Consider the following 27,122-nt stretch of genomic DNA (forward strand, 5'->3'; position numbering starts at 1 on the left):
TCTCATTTACCCTCAAGACTTCAGTCATGTTTGCCTTGTTTCTACCCACATGTCTACCTTCTTATTTCTATCTCAAGGACTTTACACTTGTTCCCTTTGGATTTCTCTTCTCCCGGGTATATATTTTGCTTCTTCATTACCTAGGTACAGCTCAAATGCTGCTCTCTTGGAAAAGTTATTCAGACTGTCCAGTCTCAAGTACCCCTCATCTGCTTCACCTTTGTTTATCATATTACTTTTTGTTTTCTTCATTACATTTATCACAACCCAGTATTTTCTTATTTATATGTTTTATGTTATTGTTTATATGTTTATTGCCCATCTTTATTCACTAAATGCAGCATGCTTGAAAGAAGATACTGATAGCTCCTGGAACATTTTAGGTGCTCAATAAATATGCTATGGATTGGTTTGTCATCATACATATCATTTGATTCATACCTTATCATAATGAAAGAGTAACGTCACAAGTAATTGAAGAAAGGAGTATTTTTTTCTAGTTTATTTTAGCTGCTTTCAAAAATTTTAGCTACTTATTTTATTTTGGGAAATTATAAAAGGTATATTATTTGCATAGACTACTAAGTCAGCCCTTATACACTTATTTGTATATGCACTGCAAGGGCATTTATTACAGGAGGTGTCACACAGTCCCCTGCCCTTAGAGACCTCACATTATTTTTGCTACAAGGGAAGGCAAACAAAAATGACAAAAAGATGACATGAAGAAAATGTCATATAAATCACTGCAACCTAAAAATTATTTTTAAACTCTTGACTAATTTTGGATCTAAATTCTAGCAGAGGAAGTTCACGTGAGGGTCACCACTGAAGAGGGACTTTAAGAGAATAATTTTTCCTCTCTAGTCTTTAGTTTCCTTGTCTATAAATTGAGAAGCTTCTTCTAGCTCATATGCCTTCTCCACTCCAACACTGTATGATTATACAAGGTACACAAACTATCTCACATATAAATAAAAAATGAATGTATATTATTTATTTGACATATTCCAGTTTAATAAAATACAATTATAATTTATGCACTGAATGAAAAATAATTTATTTGCTAGACCCATATATGTTCTTATATTAACAAAATGTGTATTTTTTAATTTCTGAAAAATAAATTAAGGTAAAATTCTGAATATAATGATAAGATAAATGAGAACAAGGCAATTAATAAAAATATTTTGGCCATCTTTTCTTTTTTTTCTTCCTATTTCCTATATTATTTAAATTAATAAATGAATGGATAATGTTATTGGTATAATTAAATATTGATGAAGACCTTTATGTATTTGGACATAAAAGGATTTATCAACAATCAAAAGAAAAAGACTTGAAGCAATGGATAGGAATACCCTACTGTTGTCTTTATATTCCATTCCAAAGTTACTTTTCTTTCAGAGCCCCATCTTGGAAGTAATCCAATCACGATAAGCAGTCACTCAGGTATAAATGCCTGGCTTATTCTTTTTAGCTCATCCATCACCCCAGCTTACTATGTCAACAAGGTGTCAGATATTTCTAGAGTCCAAGTAAGCTAGTGGTCCATCAGAATCATTCTAGAAGAAGATAGGAAGACATGTTTCTTGTCCCATCAAAGAATTTCTTTTTACTGCTTCTCTGGACTTACCAAAAGACTCTAGGCTCTGAAAAGAGTCCATCCTCTTTTAGGTTCAGAACTGTGGAACTTAGGGGTGCCTGAGTGGCTCAGTCAGTGCTTTCAGCTCAGGTCATGAACTCAGGGTCCTGGGATCGAGCCCCAGGTTAGGCTCCCTGCTCAGTGGAGAGTCTGCTTCTCCCTCTCCCTCTGCTTCCTCCCCCTGCCCATGCTCTGTCTCTTTCTTTCAAATAAATACTAAAAAAAAAAAAAAAAAAAAAAACAACAACAATAACAACAAACTATGGAACTTGGGTTTATTCAAAACCCAGGGCAACTCCAAACCAGAATATATCGCCTACAGCCGCCATATGCTAGATTGGGCAGACCTTCCAATGAGTTTAGCCTTGACTATGAAGAAAATGATTTGGCTGTTGCATAATGAAGCCTGAGGAATGGGTGACATGTGCACATGCTAGATCTCCTGCCATATCTCCTGATAAGGAAGACGCAGCATTCTATTCTGCTGATTGCCTAGAAAATAAGGCCAAATTTATTTTATTACCATGTCAGTATTATCCTTGGTATGGATTCCTAGGCTGAAAACTCCATGAGAGGAGGGATTTTGTTCACCAGTGCCTCCCAGCATCTAGGCTGGTATCTGATACATAACTGGGATTAATAAACATCCATTATGTGGATCAAAATAAGCTACTCTATGGAAATCATTACTACACACAAAACATTTTGTTTATAAAAACTTCCATTTAATTAGTAGTTAGGGAGAAAATGATTTGATAATATGTCTAGACATACCTGACACACATTAGCTTTTCCTGACATAAATCCAGCACATAGCATTTTGTCAGTCATGGTGCCAGATAATGCATGTGGAGCATTGCAAACTTTGTTGTCAATAATCTTCACAGAGGCTTGTTGAAGTATCACTGGAAGGGGACCTAAAGGCAATACATTCTGCATATTATGGGGATCTTAATCCTTGATTGTTGAGACAAAGAACATCTATAGAATAAAGTAGATTCTTTTGGTCAGCAAGAGCCAGGCCAGTCTCAACATAGATTGGTCCCTTTCTGGTGTTTATTACAGCTGGCTGCCTGACACATAACTCCAATTTTTCCAATTTTTATCCCCAGAGGTATTTTAGAAATTGAAGACAATTTGGTTCCACCACTTGGTTTTCTTTTTGGAATATTTACTGAGTGATAAATTGCATAAGAGAGTGATTGATTGTTTAAATAATTATTCCCACGAAGCTATTACCTTTTTACAGAAAAACTTACCGTGCACATAAAGTGTTCCCCATCCTATAACTACAACGCTGGCATTTTCTGAGAGCTTCATTTTGGCTTCAGGAAGACAAATCCTACAAATGTACTTTGTGAAAAAGACTTCTTCAGCAAGCTGCATGAGGGCAATATCATTATAAACCCCAGCTGCGCTATAATTTTCATGAAAAATAATGTTTTGGACTTTCTGTGTCATATATGCTTTATTTACTACAGTTCCAAAATTGACAGTCCAATCGTCTGAATTATTTTTCCTGGAAGACAAAATTTGATTAAAATACATGCAGTTTTTGAGTGACAACAGCATTCATAGTGTCATTATCTCATAACTATAAGGCATGAAGTAGGCTCACCACCAACACTAGAAAACGCTAAATTTTTATTTTTAAAGATGTCTTTGACTCAGAGATGTGGCAAATAAAATAGTGCTCAGGACTATTAGAGCTGTCAGATTTCTGCAAATCCTCCTAACTAGAGTCATTGATGTTTTCTACTACTAAAGCCTCACCAGTTTCTGACTTGGGTAGGAGTCATATGAGCTGCCTCAGTGGATGGGGCCCATAATCACTCTTATTGCCGAATACCCTGGATTCCAAGAGCCTGTGGCAGGCTCTGGGCATCTTTGTACATAAAAAAATAGCCACTTGTTCTTACTCAATCACCTTATTATGTTTACCAAGTCCGTGGCATCTTGGTTTCTAATTTAAATTTTCTGATCATTTCTCTAGCTCCCCACTGAAACTCTTTCTCAGTTTAGGACTTAACATCCCATTAACTTATCTCCCCTTCCCTTAAAATGTCAGGTGCTATTTTTGTTTTTGTTTTGTTTTTATTTTTCAAGACCTTCATGTAATGGCAACATTCTTCAATCCTTCTCACATTCTAAAACCTTCAGTGACTCCATACACTCAATGTGTTTCTTAAACTCTACTGCCTTAGAATCAATTCAGGCTCCACATCTTAAGATTTATATTTAAAAGCCCTGGTGTGATGCTTAAGGATCCACACTTCTAACGAGTCCTCTGGTGGTCCCCTATCTATGGACTACTTTTTGAAAATTGCTTCAAAGACAAATCCTGCAACCATGCTTTGTAAGAAAGACTTCCTCAGGAAGTAAGCATCTTGTCAACTAGAAATGTGCCCAGGCAACACAACAAATTTTTGGAGTGTATTTTCTTTTTCTTTTTTTTTCAAGATTTTATTTATTTATTCATGATAGACATAGAGAGAGAGAGAGGCAGAGACACAGTCAGAGGGAGAAGTAGGCTCCATGCCGGGAACCCAATGCGGGACTCAATTCCGGGACTCCAGGACCACGCCCTGGGCCAAAGGCAGGCATCAAACCGTTGAGCCACCCAGGGATCCCTGGAGTGCATTTTCTAATGTTTCTTTTAACAAATCTTCTCTACTTCAAATTGCTCTTTTTTGTTTACTGTCTAGAGAACACAACTTTTGTTGTTCCACCTAAGACATCTGAAGAAGGTGGTTTTCCAAATTCAAAATGCGTATTGTTCTTTCCCATCTACCCATCCTATCAATCAAATCTTTAATCTTTAGGGTCTGGGTCATATATTACCATCTTCATCTGTCAGCTGGCTATGTTTTCCTTCCTCATCAAATTTTCACAGAATTTACTGTGTTATTGTATATGTGGTATATTACTACTCTATGCTGACGAGTACCTCCAGTATATCTCATTCAAATATCTTTGGTTAGGTAGTAAACTCCTAGAGGGCAAGACAAATAAACACACAGTAACTGGAGTCAGCCATACCTGGGGTCACATTCAACTTCTGTTCTTTAGTAGCTGTATCACCTTTGCCAAGTTACAGCACCATTTCTGAACTCTAGTTTCTCCATCTTTAAATTATACCTTCCATGCATATTTATTGTTATGATTAAATAAAATGATGTAAATAAAGTATTTAACGTCAGGCCAAAGTAGCTATTTGGAAAATGTGAATTACTTCTACTCACTTTTCCTCTTTGACAATTTTTTAAAGATTTCTTTACTTATTTTAGAGAGGGAGAGAAAGAGAAAGAGAGTGAACGTGTGCAAGCATGGGGGGAAGACAAAGGGAGGGGGAGAGACAAATTTAAGCGGACTCCATGTTGAGCATGGAGCCTGATGCAAGGCTCCATTTCACCCTGAGATCACGACCTGAGATGAAACCAAGAGTTGGATACTCAGCCAACTGTGCCACCGTGGTGCCCTTCCTTTTCGACAAATTTAAATGCCTCTGTTCCTCTTCAGTTATTCAGGTAATTATAAATTTCATTTGGCCTTGGTGAATGTTCACATATTTAGGTCACTTAGGTCAATCCCCACAAATAACCAAAAAAATAGGCCTGTACCTGAATCTTACATTTAGCCAGACTTTCACACTCACTCAGCAAAGCAGTGAACTGCCAATAATAGCCACCAGCTGCTGATAAGAGATGCCACACAATTGTGTTGACCTTTCCATTGCATGCTGCCTTGCCATGGCCATGCCCCCACCAGAGCATTCTTCCCATTCACAATTCAGTTGTCTGCTGTGATGCTGTTGGTTGGTCTTCCACAACCTGAAGAAAGGATTTATTTACATAAGAGCAACTATCTTTGATTATGCTTTACAAGAAACACATCTTAAAACATTATTTGAAACCCTTGAATGATTGTTCAGCATCTACTAAGCTTGTTGTGCCTTCTCTGGACTATCCCGTGATCATGGTACCCAACTTCGTCTTGGTTTGGTAACTTTTACTTATCCTCTTTTTCACTCTCAATCACCTTTTTAATTTTTTTTAATTTATTTATGATAGTCACAGAGAGAGAGAGAGAGAGAGAGAGAGGCAGAGACACAGGCAGAGGGAGAAGCAGGCTCCATGCACCGGGAGCCCGACGTGGGATTCGATCCCGGGTCTCCAGGATCGCGCCCTGGGCCAAAGGCAGGCGCCAAACCGCTGCGCCACCCAGGGATCCCTCAATTACCTTTTGACAAAATTTATTTTATCTATTTGTTACAATTATCGTCTCTCCAAGTAGATTGCAAATTTCTGGAAGGTGGAGACTTTACTTCATAATGTCGGCATCTTACACAGCATATGAAATGCTATCTGTAAAGTTCCATGTAGATAATAGATATGCCATAAATAATCCATTGAATAAATGAATGCATAAATGTATCTTGTGGGCAATATGATGCCCTAAAAAGAATTCATTTAAAAGACACAGAACTATTTTTTTATCTTATAATAAATGTATTTGATATAGCCTACTTTTATATTTTCTTATTATCTTAAGTTGTCTTTTTATACCTTCAATCTTTTTTATTTTAACTTACTCAGATATGATAGTTTTCACTCATGATTCAATTCTTTGAAATCAGTTCTCATTTCATTCTTTTGGACAACTCCTTACAAATGTTAAAATTCATAGGTCAGTGTTTTTCAAAATGAAATTCCATATATATCTGGTTTATACAATAATTTTGGCAGACTATTTAATGGATTTCCAAACAATATATTTCAAGACACTTTTTAGAATAATGATAGAGAAATATTTGTGGAATGTGTTAAATTTATCATAGTTTCTAAACTTACAGTTGTTGGTAATTTTTTCAACATTAGCTTTGCTAATTTCTGAAATTAAAAAAAAAACAAAAAAATAAAATATCATTAAGCAATTATCTTCAATCCAAGAACATACATGCTAACTTTCCTAGCCCAATTACACTCAATATTTAACTATTCAGACTAGTTCACATATCAGTTACCAGCCCCTCTCTCTCCTACTTGTTATATTTTAACCATCTCTCCACATGTCTACCAGGTAGTATAGGAAAGAGGAAAAGGAAATAAACAAAGCTCTCAATTTTGTAATAGTGGCAGTAAAATATTTACTAAGGTGAGAAGTTTATATTCTCACTAAAAGAGGGGCATGGAATTAATTATCTTTGGATATCTTTCCTTATGATAATTCTCATCTCTCTGAAATACTGTTATCTACAAAGGAAAAAATTCCAATTAAATTTTCATTTCATTGGGCCTATTCTTCTCTTTAGAGTCATCTCATAACTATGGCTGATTTATGAAATTTTAAGAATTTGACTTAAATTCAAGTCTCTTTCCTATTGGGAAGAGACTTTTTTTTTTTTTTTTCAAAAGATTCACCCATTTATTAGAGAGAAACAGTGTAAGTAGGGGGGAGGGGCAGATGGAGGAGGGAGAGTCTGAAGCAGACTCCTGGATGAGTGTAGAGCTCATTTCAGGGATCGATCTCATGACCCTGAGACCATGTCCTGAGCAGAAACCAAGAGTCAGATGTTTAACCAACTGAGCCACCCAGGTGCCCCTGGGAAGAGATTTTAAAGAGAAAGAGTAAGGAACTACAAGAAGACCCACCAAGTGCTGACTCTAAACCCCTGAGACATAGAAGGGCAGCCTTCTTTAGCAACTGCTACCCACATAGCAATCGTAGTGTTCTTTTGAGAAGTTCTATCTCAAACTCACTTCTCATGAGTGGTCAACTGGTGACAGGTATTCTGAGGCAAAGGAGCTATAACTGGCAGTTGTCGGCCTTGGTAGCCTTCAAGGACACTAGGATCAACTGTCAATATGAGAGAACCACAAAACGAGGCTCTGAACTACATGCTTATCACCTAACAGGTCTTTTAACAATCCAAGTGAGAGTTTCAAGACCTTTGCAAGATCTTCAAGATCTTTACAGACTTCACTTTCTGTACTGAGGCAAGATCCTATCATTTTCTTCCTTTGTTTTCTAGAACATTATTCTAGACAATTTTTTTCTTTGTTAGTATCATTCCCATTCTTCCACAAGAAGCAGTGAGAACTCCGTATCCCCAACTCCCTTCTTACCTGGCAATCTCCACACTGAATGATCAAGTAAGCACAGTCTGTTTCCTATAATGAAACCCTGACAAGAGTAGAGGAAAAGGAGGAATAATACTTCAATTAGGATCCTTGACCCCCTTTTTCATACATAAATGTGAAGCCTTCCAAGTTTACATGCAAGCCCACATTTAGCCTTCCTTCCTATCACTTGTCAAAGATTTTACGCCACTGCCCCTTATATGCCAACTCATTGGTAGGCATACCAGAATTTGAGAAGTATATTTTTTTTCCCAAAGCAAATTCCTGAAACTCCTGGTTAATTTTTTTCCCTAGTACTTTCTTTCAAAAAGTCCAGAAACCTAAGTAATAGAAAATAAAGGGAAAAAGTGAAATGCCTATGAGTCTAATGGAATTAGGGACTGCATTCCAGGATGCCATGTTGTCTTTCAATATCTGATATAAGATAGCTTCAATTGCAGTCTTCATGCTATTCCTCTTTGCTGGAGGAAATTTGAATGTCAGCTGCAACTGTACATTTGAGCCATTGCGATCAGGACTAGAAATAACTGAAATGCTCTAGTGTGCTCTTTTTTTATTTTTGTAGATGTTTTGTGAACACATTGAATTTCCTATATTTCAATTATATTATTTCCATTAGATATATTAAAGAACAGTACACAGATATTGTCTCAGTGTGTATAAAGTGCAAGGGTCTCTAAAAATCTTCTAACTGGTTCAGAGGTATTGGTCATGTGAAAAGATGTGAGCTACAAACTAGAACTCAGAATATTTCCAATATGTGAGAAACTGAGTACTGGCCAACAAATGATTGATGTAAGATTTTATTAATACAGTAAAAACCATGTCTTTGTACAGATATCTTTTTTTTAAAGATTTTATTTATTCATGAGAGACAGAGAGAGAGAGAGAGAGAGAGGCAGAGACACAGGCAGAGGGAGAAGCAGGCTCCATGCAGGGAGCCTGATGTGGGACTTGATCCCAGGACTCCAGGATCATACCCTGGGCCAAAGGCAGACGCTCAACTGCTGAGCCACCCAGGCATCCCTGTACAGATATTTTCTAATAACTTTAGATGAAGAGATAAATTCAGGACCAGGCAGCATTCAAAAAAGAACACCTACTGTATATTCAGGAGCCAGACTAAGCTTCTACCTATAATTTCTTATACATCTCTACCCCAATAGATCTGTACAATGGGAAAGCTCAGAAAGATGCCTCTATAGGATAAAGAGACTCTCCATTTTATATATATATATTTATTTATTAATTATAAATTAATAATATATGAATATATTATAATAATATATAATTATATATTTTATATATTATATGTTTTATTAATCCTTTTTATTAATTAGGGAAGGAGATTAATTCATTTTGGGAGATTTTTCAAACCAAATCACAATTTTTAAAAATACCCACAACTCTATTTTCAATAGAAGGGTTTTTAAAGGTTTTTGTTTGTCTGTTGGTAAGTAGGTTAGTTGGTTGGGTTTTTTTGTCCAGCTGGATATTTTTGTTTTGTTTTGGAAGTTCAGAATTCCCCTAAAATGGATACTGGCCATTACCAAAATATAAGTATACTCTCCCTTTATCCCTCATCCCCCATGCTCCAGATACCCTTCCCCTCTGCAACCCTCCTGACTACCACCAAACTCAAGCATATTTCAAAGACATATTTGGACAAATGTTATCTTAAATGATGTTTAAATTCACTTTGCTTCATGGTCATTTATAGTGATAATGATTACTAAAGAGACCAAAAGATTATTTTAGGAAAGGTATGGCCAGATGGGTGTGGATGGGAGAAGGAGAGGCTAGTATGTGAGAAGCAAAATAATCAGATGGGGTTCTGTTTTCTAAAGTTACAATTATCCTTCATCATAGTAGTCAGTTGAGGCTGACTGCGATCAACAACCTTAAAATTCCCTTTCAAGTATGGAGATTACAGATTTGTACAAAACAGTTCCTACTCTGAACAGAAGTTTAATTGCAATAGCATTTTAATTTATGGAGAATTCTTTCTTTCTCTTTCTTTCTTTCTTTCTTTCTTTCTTTCTTTCTTTCTTTCTTTCTTTCTTTCAGAATTTTGATGACCTGAGAGTTGATATATTCCTTATATATACTAGAATTTTGAAAAGCATCAGACATCTGTCAAGAGAAAGAAACAAAGTAGTCACCATATCTGTTCCAAACAAATTTATTATGAAATTATTAAAAGAAATCTTGGACTTACCTTAGTCTCTATATTTTTGCTCGTATCTGTGCTGACTTGTGAAGCTCCATTCTCACAGCTATCATTGTATGTAACTCCAGAAATATGAAAATCACCTTGGTAATAGAAAATCTTTCCTGCGAAACAAAGAAATACTCAAAGAATTTTAAAATAACAAGTAGCCTTTAGTCCCTCATATCTTGGTCTCAAAATTAACGTTAGACCCAGATTTTTAAATAATTAGAGGGTGAGAGAAAGGAAGAGGAAAGCAATGAAAGGGAGTGGATATTCACTCATTCTAGAAATGGCAACTACCCAGTATTGATGAAGTGATCACCACCCTTTCTTCGTATGATAATAGATGTCACTGCCCCACTGAAGCCAGGAATACCCTCAATATTCACCTCAAAACAGCAATCCAGGCAACCACTAACAAACCATCTGAGTGTGTACTGTAGATGAAACCTAATTTTCTTTTCTTTTCGATTTTATTTATTTATTCATGACAGACACAGAGAGAGAGAGGGAGAGGCAGAGACACAGTCAAAGGGAGAAGCAAGCTTCATGCAGGGAGCTCGATGTGGGACTCCATCCCAGGTTGCCAGGAGCACACCCCGGGCCGAAGGCAGCGCTAAACCACTGGGCCACCGGGGCTGCCCTGAAACCTAATTTTCATACGTAATCTAAATTCTTAGCCTAGTGATTACCCAGTTACTCTTTCTAACCACTTCTGATACAGGAAACATTACAAACATTCCCATTCACTTTCTAGATGATGTACACCCTCTATCCTCCCTAGCTCAAAAGATTATTATGAGGATCAAGTGGAATAATGGGTGTCAAATTTCTTTGAAAACATTAAATAGCTACACAAATTTAAGGATTAAAAACAAGCTTTCTGAATGTAGTGTTAATTTTAAAAATAAAGATCAAATTTTTATAAACATTCAGTCACTTCTACTATCTATTAGATGAGACATTTGTGTGAATGAAAGGCCCAAATATGAGACAGGAATCCATCAAAATCCTAAAGGAAAACACAGGCAGCACCTTCTTTGACGTTGGCTACAATAACTTCTTGCTAAACACATCTTCAAGGGCAAGGGCACCAAAAGCAAAATGAACTATTGGGACCTCATAAAGATAAAAAGGCTTTTGCACAGCAAAGGAAACAATCAACAAAATTAAAAGGCAGCCTACAGAATGGGAGAAGATATTTGCAAGAAGATATCTGCCTCATCAGATAAAGGGCTAGCATCCAAAATCTAGAAAAAGCTTATCAAACTCATTGCCCCAAAAAACACAGAATCCAGTCAAGAAATGGGCAGAAGACATTAACAGATATTTCTCCAAAGAAGACATACAAATAGACAACAGACACATGAAAAAATGGTCAACATCACTGGGCATCAGAGAAATACAGATCAAAATCACGATGAGATACCACTTCACACCAGTCAGAATAGCTAAAATTAACAACTCAGGAAACAATGAATGTTGGTGAGGCTGCAGAGAAAGGGGAACCCTCTTACACTGTTGGTGGGAATGTAAACTGGTGCAGCCACTCTGGAAGACAGTATAGAAGTTCCACAAAAAAGTAAAAAAAAAAAGAATTACCCTATGACCCATCAATTGCACTATTAGATATTTATACAAAGGATACAAACATAGTGAATTGTAGGGGCACCTAGACCCCATTGCTGCTATAGCAGCAATGTCCACAATAGTCAAATTATGGAAAAAGTCCAGATATCCATTGACAGGTGAATGGATAAAGAAGAGGTGGTATATGTATTACTCAGCCATCAAAAAGAATGAAATCTTACCATTTGCAATGACAAGGATAGAACTAGAAGGTATTATGCAAAACAAAATAAGTGAGTCAGAGAAAGACAAATACCATATGATTTTACACATAACTACAGGAAACAAACTGAGGGCTGCTAGTAGGGAGGTAGGTGGGGGGATGGAATAATTGGGTGATGGGCATTAAGGAGAGCACTTGATGTAATAAGCACTGGGTGTTCTATGCAACTGAAGAATCACTAAATTACCTCTGAAACTAATAATACACTGCATGTTAATTAAATTGAATTTAATTTTTTTTTTAAATGAGGCACTTATGAATTATCCATTGCTATTTAGCAATTATGTCTTAATAACCAGAAATGTGATGAGCACTGGGTGTTATTCTGTATGTTGGCAAATTGAACACCAATAAAAAATAAATTTATTATTAAAAAAATAAAATAAAATAAAATAAAATTTCCTTTCAGAAAAAAAAAACAGAAATGAGCTAAAAAGAGTAGGGATTTCCAAATTTTTAGATATGTTTACTAAAATGTATAACAATTCAACTACTAACCTACTGCATAAGCTCCTTTACTGACAACGCATTTTGGCCCCAAAATATTGAACTTTTCAGTCTTGCACATACTCTCATAGTTGGTAGTATATTACTAAGTATATTATAAGTTACGGAGTGGGTCAAGGAGGCATTTGATTCAAAAACATTTGTAAATCCGGGTATTCAATAATAGAGAATTATTATATTGAAATAACATAGTAAATAGATTTGAGAAAATTTCCATGAAGAAATTTAATATTCATGTTGTTTCTTATCAATTTCTAAAAATAAAAGGAGATTTAGTAGTAAGGGTGAAAATGAAAAATAGTCAATACTGACTAACTGCCAGAAAATGAACAAGAATAGTTGCTTCCAAGATTGCTGTCACTCCAAGAAAAATAAGGATCACTATCCATACTGGCCAAGATCTTTTCTGGGAGGATATGCCATACCTGTGAAAGGAAGAAAATTGCTCAAATCAGATGATAGATATTCTAAATTTACCTGGCTCTCCTTCAGCTCATGCAACGTAATTTATAAATTATGATTAGGCCTCTATGCTAGCATGAAATGCAGAAGCCTTTAAACTTAAAGAGGATAGACCCTAATGCTCATTCATTTAACAAATCAGATTTGAGTACTGTGTTAGCTTCTGGGGATAAAGCAGTGAGCAAGATCTATGTGGTTTCTATCCTCATGTTGCTGGAGAGAAATTGATTTGCTTTTTTTATTTATCTAAAGCAGGTTACAAAACACTAGGTGTAGTCTGTATTTTGTGGCTATAGTCACATCATATTCATGGACACATATACATGTATAAACAAACATGTAGTTTAACCATTTACAAATTTTAATTAAATGTGGAAGGGAATATCATGATGTCTACCACAGTTATCCCATGTTATGAGATTATGGGTAGATTTTTTTTCTTGTCTTTTTTTCTTTTTTTGTTGTTGTTTTAAGATTTTATTTATTTATTTATTTATTTATTTTAATATTTTTTTTATTTATTTATGATAGTCATAGTCACAGAGAGAGAGAGAGAGAGGCAGAGACACAGGCAGAGGGAGAAGCAGGCTCCATGCACCGGGAGCCCGACGTGGGATTCGATCCCGGGTCTCCAGGATCGCGCCCTGGGCCAAAGGCAGGCGCCAAACCGCTTTTATTTATTTATTGATGGGAGACAGAGGGAGGGAGGGGTGTAGAGGTAGAGTGAGAAGCAGACTCCTTCCAGAGCAGGGATCCTGATGTGGGTCTTGATCCCAGGAACCCGGGATCATGACCTGAGCTGAAGGCACTCAACTGACTGAGCCACCCAGGTGCCCTGTTTACTTTTTTCTTAACTACATTTCCTAATGTTTCTACAATAAAATGGATTATTTGTATAATATAAATTAAGAGACAGGTAAGTTTCATCATCAAAACCAATCAATTAGATGAAAAATAATCAGAAAATATGGTGACTTGGCATTATCCAAATGGAGTGGTCTAGGTTTACAATTAGGTCTTATGGCTACCCTCAGTCTAATATATATGAAATTCGGACACTAGTTATCCTTCATATTTTGAAAGACCTGATGTCATGAAATTGCTAATTTGGAGGAAGAGCTATAACAAACACATAAAAATCTGATTTCAGATTTCAGAACAGCCTTAGCTGCATCCTCAATCTTTTGTATTCCACATTGTCCTAAACAAAACTTACAAAACAGAAGAATTTGTAATTAGGGGATATATTTAGCCCATTAGATATTCCCTATGAATATTAGAATCTTTATGTTTTGATCCCTCTAGGACCAGTTTATTTTTAGGTAGATAAGTTCTTTAAAAAAAATATTACCTTATGACACAACTGTGCAACTCCACCCAGTCTTATTTCCTCTCTGCTCTGCTCTCTATTCTTAATCCTACCTCTTCTTTATACTCCTTTGATGACTTGTTAATTAGTGTTTCCCAGAACCAGAATTATTTGCCAAAGCTCTTCAAAGAAACTCCCTATTTCAGGTGCATTCCATGTATGCTTTCATATTGGAATCCTGCTGTTTAATCTCATCAGAGCAAACAAGCTACTCAGGTATTATGTTTCTTACACTAGATGAATAGCATCTGGAGTTCCTGGGGAATAAACATAAAAGGAATATTCAATTAAGGTAATTAATAGCTATTTCTAACCTTATGACTATCTGATAATAAAGGTCTTCTAATAACTAGAAATGTTTTCTGTGATATTGAGGTCTCAAATTTGTTTTGGATTAGCCAGTTGTAACTTAGTCTGGTAGCTTCGTCTGAGACGTGCAAATTAGTTTAAGGGACTTTAACATTATGTAGCCTGAATAGTGACTCGAACTAGCCTGAAATGGTTTCTATACAAGTAATTACTATGTTACAGCTTAAAGAATACATTTTGTTGACTATAGCACTGATGGTTCTTTTCCCCTTCTGTATGGATTTCTTCCTATCATAAATAATTAAGGAAATACTTTTATACCTAACAAAATCACGGTAATTTATGTTTTATTCAACCTTTCCTCTAGTAAATGTGATGCATGGACTCTAGGAATTGATTATTTTTTTTATTAATAGCTGAAATTATTTAAATGATGTTCTAAATATTTTAAAAGTTCCATTCATGAAACAATTTACTTTCTCTTTTACCAAATTAATTTGGCCATTTTTAAAGACATAACTCTGCATTCCAGAATGAACAATTTAACAACAACAACAAAAAAAGGTTAAAAATTAATCTTCAATAAATTTAATCAACTCCATATACTTAATTAAACTATACCTACCTCATTGTTGTATAGAATGGAATCTAAGTAAGGGATTATCACTATTCTGGCATAATCAAACATTCCACTTAATCAAATTACAATAATGTCAATAAAAATAATGGTAACTGTATGATTCACAATTTTAAAGCGTTAGTCTCACTATAGTTTATATCCACAGTTCATATGAGATATCATTTCCTAGATCAGACTTCTTATAACCACCTTCTGATATTGCATTAGCAGTTAAACTGCAAAGCATTTTAATAACTGTAGTTTTCATTTATTAGAATTTCATTTATGGGCCACTTGAATTAGATGCACTTGAATTTTCTTATACAGTGAAGAGCGTTAAAGTAAGATTCCAAAGCAAAATTGCCCAAGTTTGATGAAGATAAATCTTTTTTTTTTTTCATAGAGGACTTTATTAGGGAAAGAGTTGTGAATAAGAGAAATTGATGATCAAATGAATTGAATGGCCTCACCTCTAACTTTCCTCTGCAATTCTGGAAAAGTAGAGAGCCTATAGAGGGAATTCATTTGAAAATCTACGAAGTGGGACTCCTGGGTGGCTCAGCGGTTGAGCGTCTGTCTGCCTTTGGCTCAGGGCATGATCCTGGAGTCCCAGGGTTCTATTCCACGTGGGGATCACTGCATGGAGCCTGCTTCTCCCTCTGCCTATGTCTCTGCCTCTCTCTGTGTCTCTCATGAATAAATAAATAAAGTAAAAAAAAAAATAGAAAATCTATGAAGTTTTGAGGACCCTCTGCAGTCTACCAGCTGCCAATTCAGGACCTGGGTTATAAAATACATTATTCCAAAAATCTATAATGGATTCTATATTTTTTAATTACTTCCAAGAAAATATTTTCTTACTAGAAAATATGAGTTAAATTATATTATTAGAGAACAAAAATTGTAGTGTTCTTATTTTTAAAAAAGTAAGCAAAATTTGCTAATTGGATTACTTTTTTCCAACTTCCTGAAGTTTTCTGACTTTGCAGAGCCTTTAGACCTCAGAAACAGTAGTATGTTTTTTAGCGGTGTCCAGAAAAAAACTAAATTAGAGAGAGCAGGAAGTTAACAAAAAGCTAGAAAATATTCTAATAACTTGCTAGGGTTTGTAGACTTAATCTCCAAACTAAAATTCCATTTACCTGTCCATAGTACTCTGATTGTTGTGGTGTTGTCAGGGACAATGAGAACAAATACGATGAAACTCGTCGGACTAGTATTAATGACTACCATATTTCTATAGTTTCAAGATAGGAGTCATCAAGGGAATCACAAACTATCTTGGCTTATGTGTTTAAAGAAAAAAAATAATAACCTACTCCTAGATTGGTCACCAGAAGGTGTACCCAAGAAACAGCCTTGTGGTAAATGGATAATCCTAACTCTGTGTTTGACCAGGTCCATTATGCTGGCTTCTTCCTCAGTTGACATCAGCTACAATTCAGCAGAAGTTTCTGACAAATGATTTTTCACAGGGTATCAATTTTAATATAACTAATATTGCCATCACTCTGATGTAAATGAAATTGTATTTCATTGTGATTTACATTTAAATTTCCCTAATTACCAGTGAGAATAATTATACTCATTTTGGGTTTCCTCTTCGGAGTTATAGTAGTTCCTTTTACCTGGTACATCATGTCTGGCTATGAGGGAAAATTTACAAGACATTCCCAAAGGCTAAAAAACAAAAGAAAAAAATCCTCTCAATTTGAAGAGACAGAGAGCAAGCATCGGGACCAGACATGATAGAGATGTTGGAATTATTGTACAACTATGGTTGATATTAAAACAACTATGGTTGATATGCTGACAGCTTTAATGTATATAGTAGAGGACATGCAAGAACAGATGGGAAATGTAAACGGAGAGATGGAAATTCAACAATGAAATGCTAGAGGTTAAAAAAAATGAAAACAACACTATAACAGAAATGAAGAATGCCTTTGAAAGGACATAACAATCCTTAATGTGTATGTACCTAACTATGGTGTCAAACTACATGAGGCAAAGAGCAATAGAACTGCAAGGAGAAATAGATGAATGCATCACCACAGACCTACATAGAAACACATCTGTATCAGAAATGGACAGATCCAGCAGACAGAAAATCAGTAAGAATATAGTTGAACTTGACACCATCAGTCAACTGAATATGATTGAATCTATAGACTACTTCATCCAACAACTATAGAGTACATATTCTTCTCAAGATCACATGGAATAGTTATCAAGAGAGATCACATTATGGACAACAAAATACACCTTGAACAGAAATCATACAGTGTCAGCTCTCACACCATGATGAAATTAAACTAGATATAGCAATAACAGAGAGGTAACTGGAAATCCCAAGTTATGTGGAAATTAAATAACATACTACTAAATAACATCAGTCATTCAAGAGAACCCTCAAGAGATATTTTAAAACATCTGGAACTAAATGAAAACAAAACACAACTTATCAAAATTTATGGGATGCAGTGAATAGAAGGAAATTTATAGCATTGAGTACATATATAGTTGACCCTGAACAACAAAGGGTTTATGCCTGCTGACACCATCCCACCCCCCATGCAGTCGAAAATGTACATATAACTTGAGCCCCCCAAAATTAACTATTAACAGCCTCCTGTTGACTGGAAGCCTTACCAACAACACAAACAGTTAATACATCTTTTGTATGTTATATGTATTATACATTATGTTCTTACAATAAAGTAAGCTAGAGAAAAGAAAATTATCACTAAGAAAATTGTAAGGGAGAGAAAATACATTTATAGTGCTGTAAAAATCTGTAAGTGGACCTGTGCAGTTCAAACCTATAATTATTCTAAGGTCAATTGTATTTGATTTATTCTGTCCTATTGTAAATGGCATTATTCTTTAAATTTCATGTTATATCTGTTGCTGGCATATAGAAATAAAATTGATTTTTGTATATTGACCTTCTTTCCAGAAAACTTATTTGATTTCTTAAAATTTGAACATTCTTTTGAATATTTACCATACACCTACATCATCAAGTCATCTGCAAATAAGAATAGAATTATTACTTCTTTTCCATTGCTTATTTTTTTATTTTGTTTTGGCCAACTGGTTGCCTGATTCATTGCTTTAGCCTTGTGTCACAGAACTCTAGTACAGTGTTGAAAAAAATGGTGATAGCAGGTATCCTTCCTTTGCTCTCAATTTCAGGGAGAGGCTCTCAGTGTTTCACCATTCAAAAGAATGTTTGCTGTCACTTTATCAGATTAAGGAAGTTATCTTCTGTTTTTGGTTTGATATATTTTATAATAAATGAACTTGAATTTGATCAAAGGCTTTTTTACATAATTAAGATAACCATACCTCTTTTCTACCTTTATTCGATCCATGTTGTAAGTCACATTAATTGATATTTCAGTGTTAAACCAACTTTGTATTTCTGGAATAATCTCAACTTGATTGCAATTTAACATACATTTTATGTATCACTGGGTTTCATATGCTGTTTTGTTTAGGACTTTTACATCCATCTTTCTGAGAGAGGATGGCACAATTTTCCTGTCTTTTAATGTCCTTGTTAAGGTTTGTAGTCAAAGTTATGTTGGCATTATAAAACAAGGTAGGAAATAACTCTGTTATTGCAAATAAATTTTAAAATTTATATGAGGTAAACAAATTCTTAGGAAAAAAACTTAAGTTTCCAAAGCTGACATAATCATTACCATAAGAATTGCTACCTACCTTTTTCAAATATACCACATTTTGGACTTTGCATGAACTTGAAATAAACTTTCCGTTTTACCAATTCACTGAGAGCCAGGAATTTATCTCTCCTTTTTTTTTTTTTTTTTTTTTTTTTTAGATTTTATTTATTTATTAGAGACAGAGAGAGAGAGAGAGACATAGAGAGAGAGAGAGAGGCAGAGACACAGGCAGAGGGAGAAGCAGGCTCCATGCACCGGGAGCCCGACGTGGGATTCGATCCCGGGTCTCCAGGATCGCGCCCTGGTCCAAAGGCAGGTGCCAAACCGCTGCGCCACCCAGGGATCCCAAGACTATATTTTTAAATAAATGGGACTAGAATTTCCAATAATGATGGACAAGCAATTTAGACCAACACTTCTGATAATTATAGTAAGAAAGATGAATAAAATATATGTTAAAATTCTTTTGAAGAGATCATAGAGCTAACAAGACAATGAAGAATTTCAGGGCCAAGATCTAGGTAAAGATAAACATAAAGAAGTTAGCCTATTATTTGGAGCTGTTATTTGTGACAAAGGATGCTGGGAGTCTTAGAAGCTGAAAAGGATATCTGAGAGTATAAAGGAAACAGAGTCCAAAATGGCATCCAAGGTCTGCTATGGGAAAGCCAACATCCTAAGTGTAAATATATGCTCTATGCCTAAAATTGGATATCTTTATAGGGGAAAAAAATATATTCCTACTTTAGGGAGATCATAAATCTTAATGTAAAGGGTAAAATAATAATCTTTAAAAGACAATTTAGGAAAAGATCTTTATGCTCTTGAAGAAAGCAAAGTCTTCACACAAAAAGTATTAACCATAAAAGATAAAATTGATAAAATAGACTACGTTTAGAACTCCTCTATTTATCAAAAGACCCGTTAAGAATCTGAAATGCAAGCCACAGAATGGAAACTACCTTTGCAATATATTTTTCTGACAAAAAAAAAATGATATGCAGAGTAGATAAAGCTCTCCTGTAAGTTAATTTTTAAAAGGCAGACTTCTCAATAGAAAAAAAAAAAAACTTTAATCGACACTTTAGAAAAAAATAAGATGTATAAATGTCCATAATCATACAAAAAGATGTTCAACTCTGTTACTCAACAAGGAAATGGAAATTAAAAAACTACTATATACTGATCATTTGGGCTTAAACTAAAAAAAAACTAATAATACCAAGGGTTGATGGGGTAGAGGAGCCGGTGGGAGTGTACATTGGTGCAGCCACTTTGGGAATCAGCTTGGCAGTTTCTATAAAACAGAATTTGTACAAGCCTTATAAGCCAGCAATTTCACTACTATTCTAAACCCACCACAAATGGCATACATATGTGCACCAAAACTACATATAAGAACATTCCCAGCAACACCATTCACCTTAGCTCCAAGGTGTAAACCCAATTGTCCACCAACAATAGAATGACGACAAACTTTGCGGTATTTTCATACAGTAAAATGTTCTACAGCACTTCAAGTAAAAAAACTTCAAAACATGCAGAAACATAGATGACTCTCACAAATGAAAGAATCAGACACAAAATAATATGTACTCTCCATTTCTGTAATATTCAAACACTTAGATTTAAATATAACGTTAGAAGTCCAGTATAGTGTTTGCTTTTTAGAGGAAAAAGGCACATTGCTTGGGGGACATTTTTTTAGGGGGGAGGTGGGATGTTGCTTCTGGCAGTGCACTATTTCTTGATTAGGTGGTAATTACATGAGTGTTGCTTTGTGACAGACAGTTCGTTGATCTATACATTTGTCTTCTGTATTCTTTTCTATGTGTTATACTCCATAGCAAGTTTCTGAAAAAATAAAAATATGTAAGTTATTTAAAAAGGAATTCTGTCTGTATGAAAGCAAAATAAAGACCCTGGCAACAATAAGTACTGAAAATTTACCACACTGCACAGCACCTTGTTAGATACTTTGGAGATAGATATAAAAGACAGAAAAAAGAATTCATCTGCACCTAAAGAGATAACATGTGATAAAAGAAATCAAAAATGTGGGACGCCTGGGTGGCTCAGCAGTTGAATGTCTGCCTTTGGCCTAGGGCATGATCCTGGGATCCAGGATCGAGTCCCACATCGGGTTCCCTGCTTCTGCCTATGTCTCTGCCTCTCTCTGTGTGTGTGTCTCTCATGAATAAATAAATAAAATCTGTTTTTAAAAAAAGAAAAAGAAACCAAATATGTTTTAACACATGTAAATATTATTATAATTAAATGACTTTTTCCAAGAAAACTGACATGTCCAAGAGATAACATATTCCAATGCATTTTTCAAGTGGAATTTTCATAAAAAGAAAATGAGTATTCATTATTTCAAAACATATTAACCTATATGTTTTATAATAATAAACTTATTAACAAAACATAGAATTTTAAATACACTATCACCAGTCAAACATTTAGTCTCAAATCTTTATAGTGGTAAATATACTTATGTGATAAATTTGATCTTGTTGATTCAATTAAACACAAATTTCTCCTTAGTAGTGAATACTTAGCAAGTACTTTAGAAAAAAACTACTCAAATTATAGATTCTATACCGTTTATTATGGTTTGCAATATGTTTTCAGCTTTCTGAAACTACCAATATTTTATACTACTTCACAAGTTTTATTTTGTGTTGTTTTTTTGAAGAGTGCTTTCACAAATGGCAATTGAGTTCTCTTCCCTTAAATATATATTTTTTAACATAGATCTCCTAATTATGCTTTCAGAATTATTCCATTTGCAGAGGTAGATTTTAGTTCCTGGTGTAAACTTTGATTTCCATCTGGAGTCCTGCCTACATATTTCTCTTTGGAAAAACATCCATTTTTAAATGGCATACTGAGTGCAATTTATTTAGTACTGTCCTCATATTTATTTTTAAATACAAGATTACTTTTCTGGAGGCACTGTTGCTAATTAAAACATTAAAAATAAAACAAAACTAATAATTTCATACAGTATAGTAACTAATAAAAATTATAAAAGAAAATATTTTTCCCACTTGATTTTGATAAGGATTCAACTCAGTTTTTCTGGATATTTTTTTTTCTCATTTGATTCCTATATTCTTGGAGAGCCTCCCACCTTCTTTCTCTGTAAGCCAATTCTTACACCCCTTTCACCACAAATTGCCTTGAAGGCCATCAGGTTTAATCTCCTCTTGCCCTTTATCACTGTTCACATCACTCATCTCAGGAATCTCTAAACTCCCAGTTCAGGCTTGTCCCATTCTCTAATATGAGTCCTTCTTATTCCTTTCTCCAACTCTCTAAAGACTGCTGGGGTGTGCTTTGGAAGTCACAGTGTGATTTCTGCAAAATCTTCATGTCCTCAATTTCTTCTCCAAACATCATCTTCTTGCTCTAGTTGGAACCTGATTTTCTTCCAGTATAAAGATTTCTTCACCTCCATTTAAAGTGGTTTCTCCCCAGTCCTTTTTACCGTTGTCCATATAAGTGAAGAGGATATTTCCTTGCCCATCGTTGCCAATTCCAAATCATTAATTAATTAATCATCCTCTCTGCTCCCTGAAATCAAGTTGTATGCTACTATAACTCTACATGTGATGTCTTGTGGATTTATATGGAAGCTGTAGTAGGCTGAATAATGGCTACCAACGGATATCAGGTCCTAATCCCTGGAACCTGGAAATGTTACCTTATAAGGAAAAAGAGTCTTTGCAGATATAAGTTAAAAACCTTAACATGGAGAGATCATCCTTAATAATTTAGGTGGTCTGTAAATCTAACTGTATGTGTCCTTATAAGAGAGAAGCAGAGGGAAATTGGACACATAAGAGGAGAAAGGTATAAAGATGGAGACAGAGATTGGAGTGATGTGACCACAAGCCAAGGTGTGTGGCAGCCATAAGAAACTGGGAAAAGAAGAGAATGGATACTGCTCAAGAGTATGTGAAGAAAGGCAAATGTGGCTTTCAGCATTGAATAAGGGACAATGGCCTGAGATAAAGCTGAGAGATAGTCAGGGACCAGATCTTATTAGGCCTGGTAAGCCATGTTAGGATATCTTCATCCTAAAACCAATGTACAGCTATTTGGATATTTTAAGCAGGGGGATGATCTAATCAATTTTTGTTTTAGGGAGATCACTTTGCCTAGAGAGGGGCCATTGTATGGAGGGCAGCAAGAAAGGATGTAGATAGCTCAGTTACAAAGTACTTGTAGAAGTCCTGATAGGTTATTTGGTCATGAGGGCAGAGCCTTTACAAATTAGATTAATGTCTTTTTCATAAGAGAGACCCTGAGGACCTCCCTTGGCCCTCCTACCATGTAATGACATAATGAGAAGATGGCAGTCTAAGAACCAAGAAGCAAGTTCCCACCAGGTACCAAATCTCCTAGAACCTTGATCTGGGGCTTCCTAGTCTCCAGAGCTGTGAAAAATAAATATCTGTTGCTTACAAGCTACCCAGTCTATGATATTCTGTTTAGCAGCCCAAGAGTACTGTCACAATTGGCCAATGAGTGAGGGAGGAGTTGGTTTCAAAGCCCTAGAGTCTTTTCTTCAATTTAGTACATGTCAGAGAGGCCAGTGTATGTCTAAGGAGATATGTCAGCTTCAAAGCACTGTCTGACATTGATTAAAAGCCTTATGGCAAGTTCTCCTCTTGCCAATACTGCTTACCTCACTGTCTTAGCAGTGTTATTTCAGTGAACTCTATTCAATAAACACATAAACAGAAATCTCTGACATAGAATCTATTTTCTGGGAACTTATGAGAGAGAATATCTAGTTTTGTTTTGTTTTTTTAAGATTTTTTATTTATTTTATTAATTACCTAACAAATACAAATATGTTCCCTGCAGCATTCTATTAATTAGGGGAAATCAGAAATAGCTAAAGTGTCTATCAATATACAAGTGGTTAAATAAATTATAGCAAATCTAAGTAATGTTTTCAGCAGATGTAAAAATCAAATTGCTAAAAGCTGAAATTTTCATGTTGGATATTAGCAATTTCCTTATTGATCACTGATTAACAAGTTATTTTTAAAGTATTTTTAATAACAATGAAAAACAGATGAAGCAATTCTAAAAAAAAAAAACAACACCACAACAAAGCATTATTTTTAAGACTTATTTTAATTCTTGCTTACCACATTTTCTTGGCACTTACAAAGCAAATATCACATAGATGTCCCATTGATCCTCATTGAAGGTCCATTGTACCAAGTTTGGCTTATGCATTAGATGTTAAAAAAAAAAATTAGATGGTTTAAAAAGTAGCCACACAATCTTCATCTACTCAAAGAAAATAAAGTATCTTTGTTCAGGAAAGAGATGATAACAACAAAGGCTTAAAGATACTGTGCCAATTGTTTTATTTTTATTTTTTAAGATTTTATTTATTTACTTGACACAGAAAGAGTGAGAGAGAATGAGGAAGGGAGAACAGCAGAGGAAAAGGGAGAGGCAGACTCTCTGCTGAGTAGGGAGCCTGACATGGGACTCAATCCTAACCCTGGGATCATGACCTGAGCCAAAGGCAGACACCTAATCCACTGAGCTACCCAGGTGCCCCTGTTTTATTTTTTAAATTATAGCAGTTGCTGTTTCATTTCTACACCTAAGTTACATTTTTAAAAAACCTAGATAGACCTTTATGTCAGCTTTATGATCCAGGAATATCTTTCTCAAAGACCTGAAGTCTTATCTTTGAGATGGAAATATTTCAAGAGATGACACCCCTATCTCCAGTTTCTGTGGGAAGGTAGGAGCCTAACTTCAGCGGTACCTTGCTCATATTTGCAATGTCCTATCACAAAGGTATGAAAAGTTTTATTTTTCTCTGGATAAAACCAATTAGCTAACACATATGGTCACCCCAATTACCAGATAGTTAAGATGCATCATCTGACAAACAGAACTTTCCAATTCCAAAGAAAATCCAAGAGAATTCTAGAATCTACTACTTACTGTCAATCCCTAACATCATTAGTAAATGATGAAGACTACCCTTCTCTCCATTTTCTGACAATACTGTCTTCTCTTCCCAATTTATAGGCAGCAATTTTACTCTATATGCTCCCTTCAGACATAAATTTCACCATATATAGATACTGCTGGAAATATGAGATTTCAGTAAATAATATATATTATAATATAATATTTCTTACCATAAATTCTGGAGATTTTTGGTTTAGTTCATTATTACAAAAATAGTAAGAGAAGAGTATCTGCATTTATGGGTGTGATGTGGTCTTTTAGCATCTACTATAAAATAGCTTCTGTGCTCTTATCAGTCTGCTTCCCTTTACAGGAAGAAAACTGATATCAGTAGTATCTATTCATTTACACCACAAGAAGTGCTAGAACTAATAAGAGAAATATTTTAGTGTTGATAAAATCATCACTGCTGTGCGTGCTTTCTGCTACAAGTTGTTTCCTTGAAAATGTTATCTGAATTTCTTGAACATCACAAAATTAAATTACTAAACTCTATATGCTTATGTAAAAAGATATTATTAAGATAATATCCCAATTATTAATGTAATGCCTTATAGTATTAGAATATATGATTGATTGGCCCTACAAAGTTTCTAAGTGGCCAGTAGGTAGATAGGAGGACAATGCGGCAGGAGTGGTGGTAAATGTAGAATCTGTACACCAGAGGAGTTTAGGATCAACAACTGATGTGTGTTTGCATAATAGACTGTAGAAAATTGAGGGGAAAAAATGGGAAGGTATGAACATTTTGGTGCTGTACTAACTTCTTTTGAGTGTGAGCTATTTGATTCCCTACCTCTAGTGGCTGAGATGCCAGTAGGACTGATTTTAATGCCTTAGAGACACTTTATAGGGTTCGTGGCTACTGGGGTTCTACCCTATATCGTGTTCCCATTCTCTCTTGCATCATGTAGCTACCTCATAGGACAACAACTTATATCAGGAAAAAAGAATAGATAACCTATGTGTTCTACCAGGTAATGCATGCATGTTTTAATAGTAAAATATATGAATTGATACTAAAACTTCTTTTAAAATGTATTAGTGAATCATTCTTTTTTTTAAGATTTTATTTATTTGAGAGAGATTGAAAATGAGCAGGGAGGCGGGGCATAGGGAAAGAGAGAGAGAGAGAGAGAGAGAGAGAGAAGCAGACTCCCCACTGTGCAGGGAGTCTGACGCAGGACTCAATTCCAGGAACTGGATATCATGACCTGAGCAGAACACAGAAGCAAAACCAACTGAGCCATCCAGGTGCCCCTAGTGAGTCATTCTTAAAAGAAAAAAAAAAAATCAAGTTGATGAAGGATCTTTCAAAACCCCTCCAATATACCACACTGATTTCTGCTAATCTGCCTATAAGCTCATGTTCATCAAAGAGTGATCCACCAGCAAATGATTGTTTAAAATGCAGATTCCTAGGCTCCCCCATCCCAACTGTACATGGATTTAAGGATGGGACCCAAGACAAATTGTTGACAAATATCCTTAGTAAGTTTATAGACACCAAAACGTGAAAAACATTGTTCTAAGAGTATTCAAATGAGTTTTAACAACAACAACAAACCCAGGAGCTAACAATGTTACTGTATTTCCTTGTGAAGGGTTTTAATCCTGAAAGGACAAGACTAGTGGGTTTTTTACATGTTCTGAAAGTAGTGAAAGAAATTATTAGTACCTACCTGCCAGATATTTTTGATAACTCAAATAAGGTCTGTAGTCTAAATAATAATATCGTACTAGTGCTAATTTCCTGTTCTTGATAGTTGTCCTATGGTTATACAAAATGTTTGCATTAAACATAATGGGGCAAGTAATTTAAGAGAACACTTTTTACTAGTTTTGCAACTTTCTATAAGTAAAAAATTAATTTGAACTAAAATGATTTTTAGGACACTACAGCCTTTGAATAATCCCTAGTAAATCTTATTTCAGAAATAATAAAGTAAGTCCAGTTTTTTGATCTACTAGGGCTTTCTTGTCGACCCCAAAAATAAAATGGCTGGTTATTTTGCCAGCAAAGTGGGTTTATAAAGAAAGAGAAGAGAAGAAAAAAAAAAAAAGAAAGAGAAGAGAAATTGCAATTCAGGATAAGTAAACTATGGCACACCTTAGGCAGGTCTGAAGAAATAAAGGGAAGGCTTTGCTGGGTTCCTTCCTATCAATCATACCTACTTTATACAATAACAGAGTTATGGTGATAACTCTCTTCCTAGAGCAGATCAACCTTCTAAATTCTTTCTAGGCAGTTGAGGAGGGGATTGAAGGGCTCTTCCTGAATCTGCTGGGGTTTAGTT

General features: G+C 35.2%; 1 pseudogene; it reads right to left on the minus strand.

Annotated features, from left to right (window-relative positions):
• Window positions 1-1,403: 1,403 nt before the first annotated feature.
• On the minus strand, window positions 1,404-22,339 carry LOC144283035 (transmembrane protease serine 11B-like; annotated as a pseudogene).
• Window positions 22,340-27,122: the final 4,783 nt, after the last annotated feature.

This window comes from Canis aureus, chromosome 14 (genome assembly GCF_053574225.1).
Source record: "Canis aureus isolate CA01 chromosome 14, VMU_Caureus_v.1.0, whole genome shotgun sequence".
Lineage (NCBI taxonomy): Eukaryota > Metazoa > Chordata > Mammalia > Carnivora > Canidae > Canis > Canis aureus.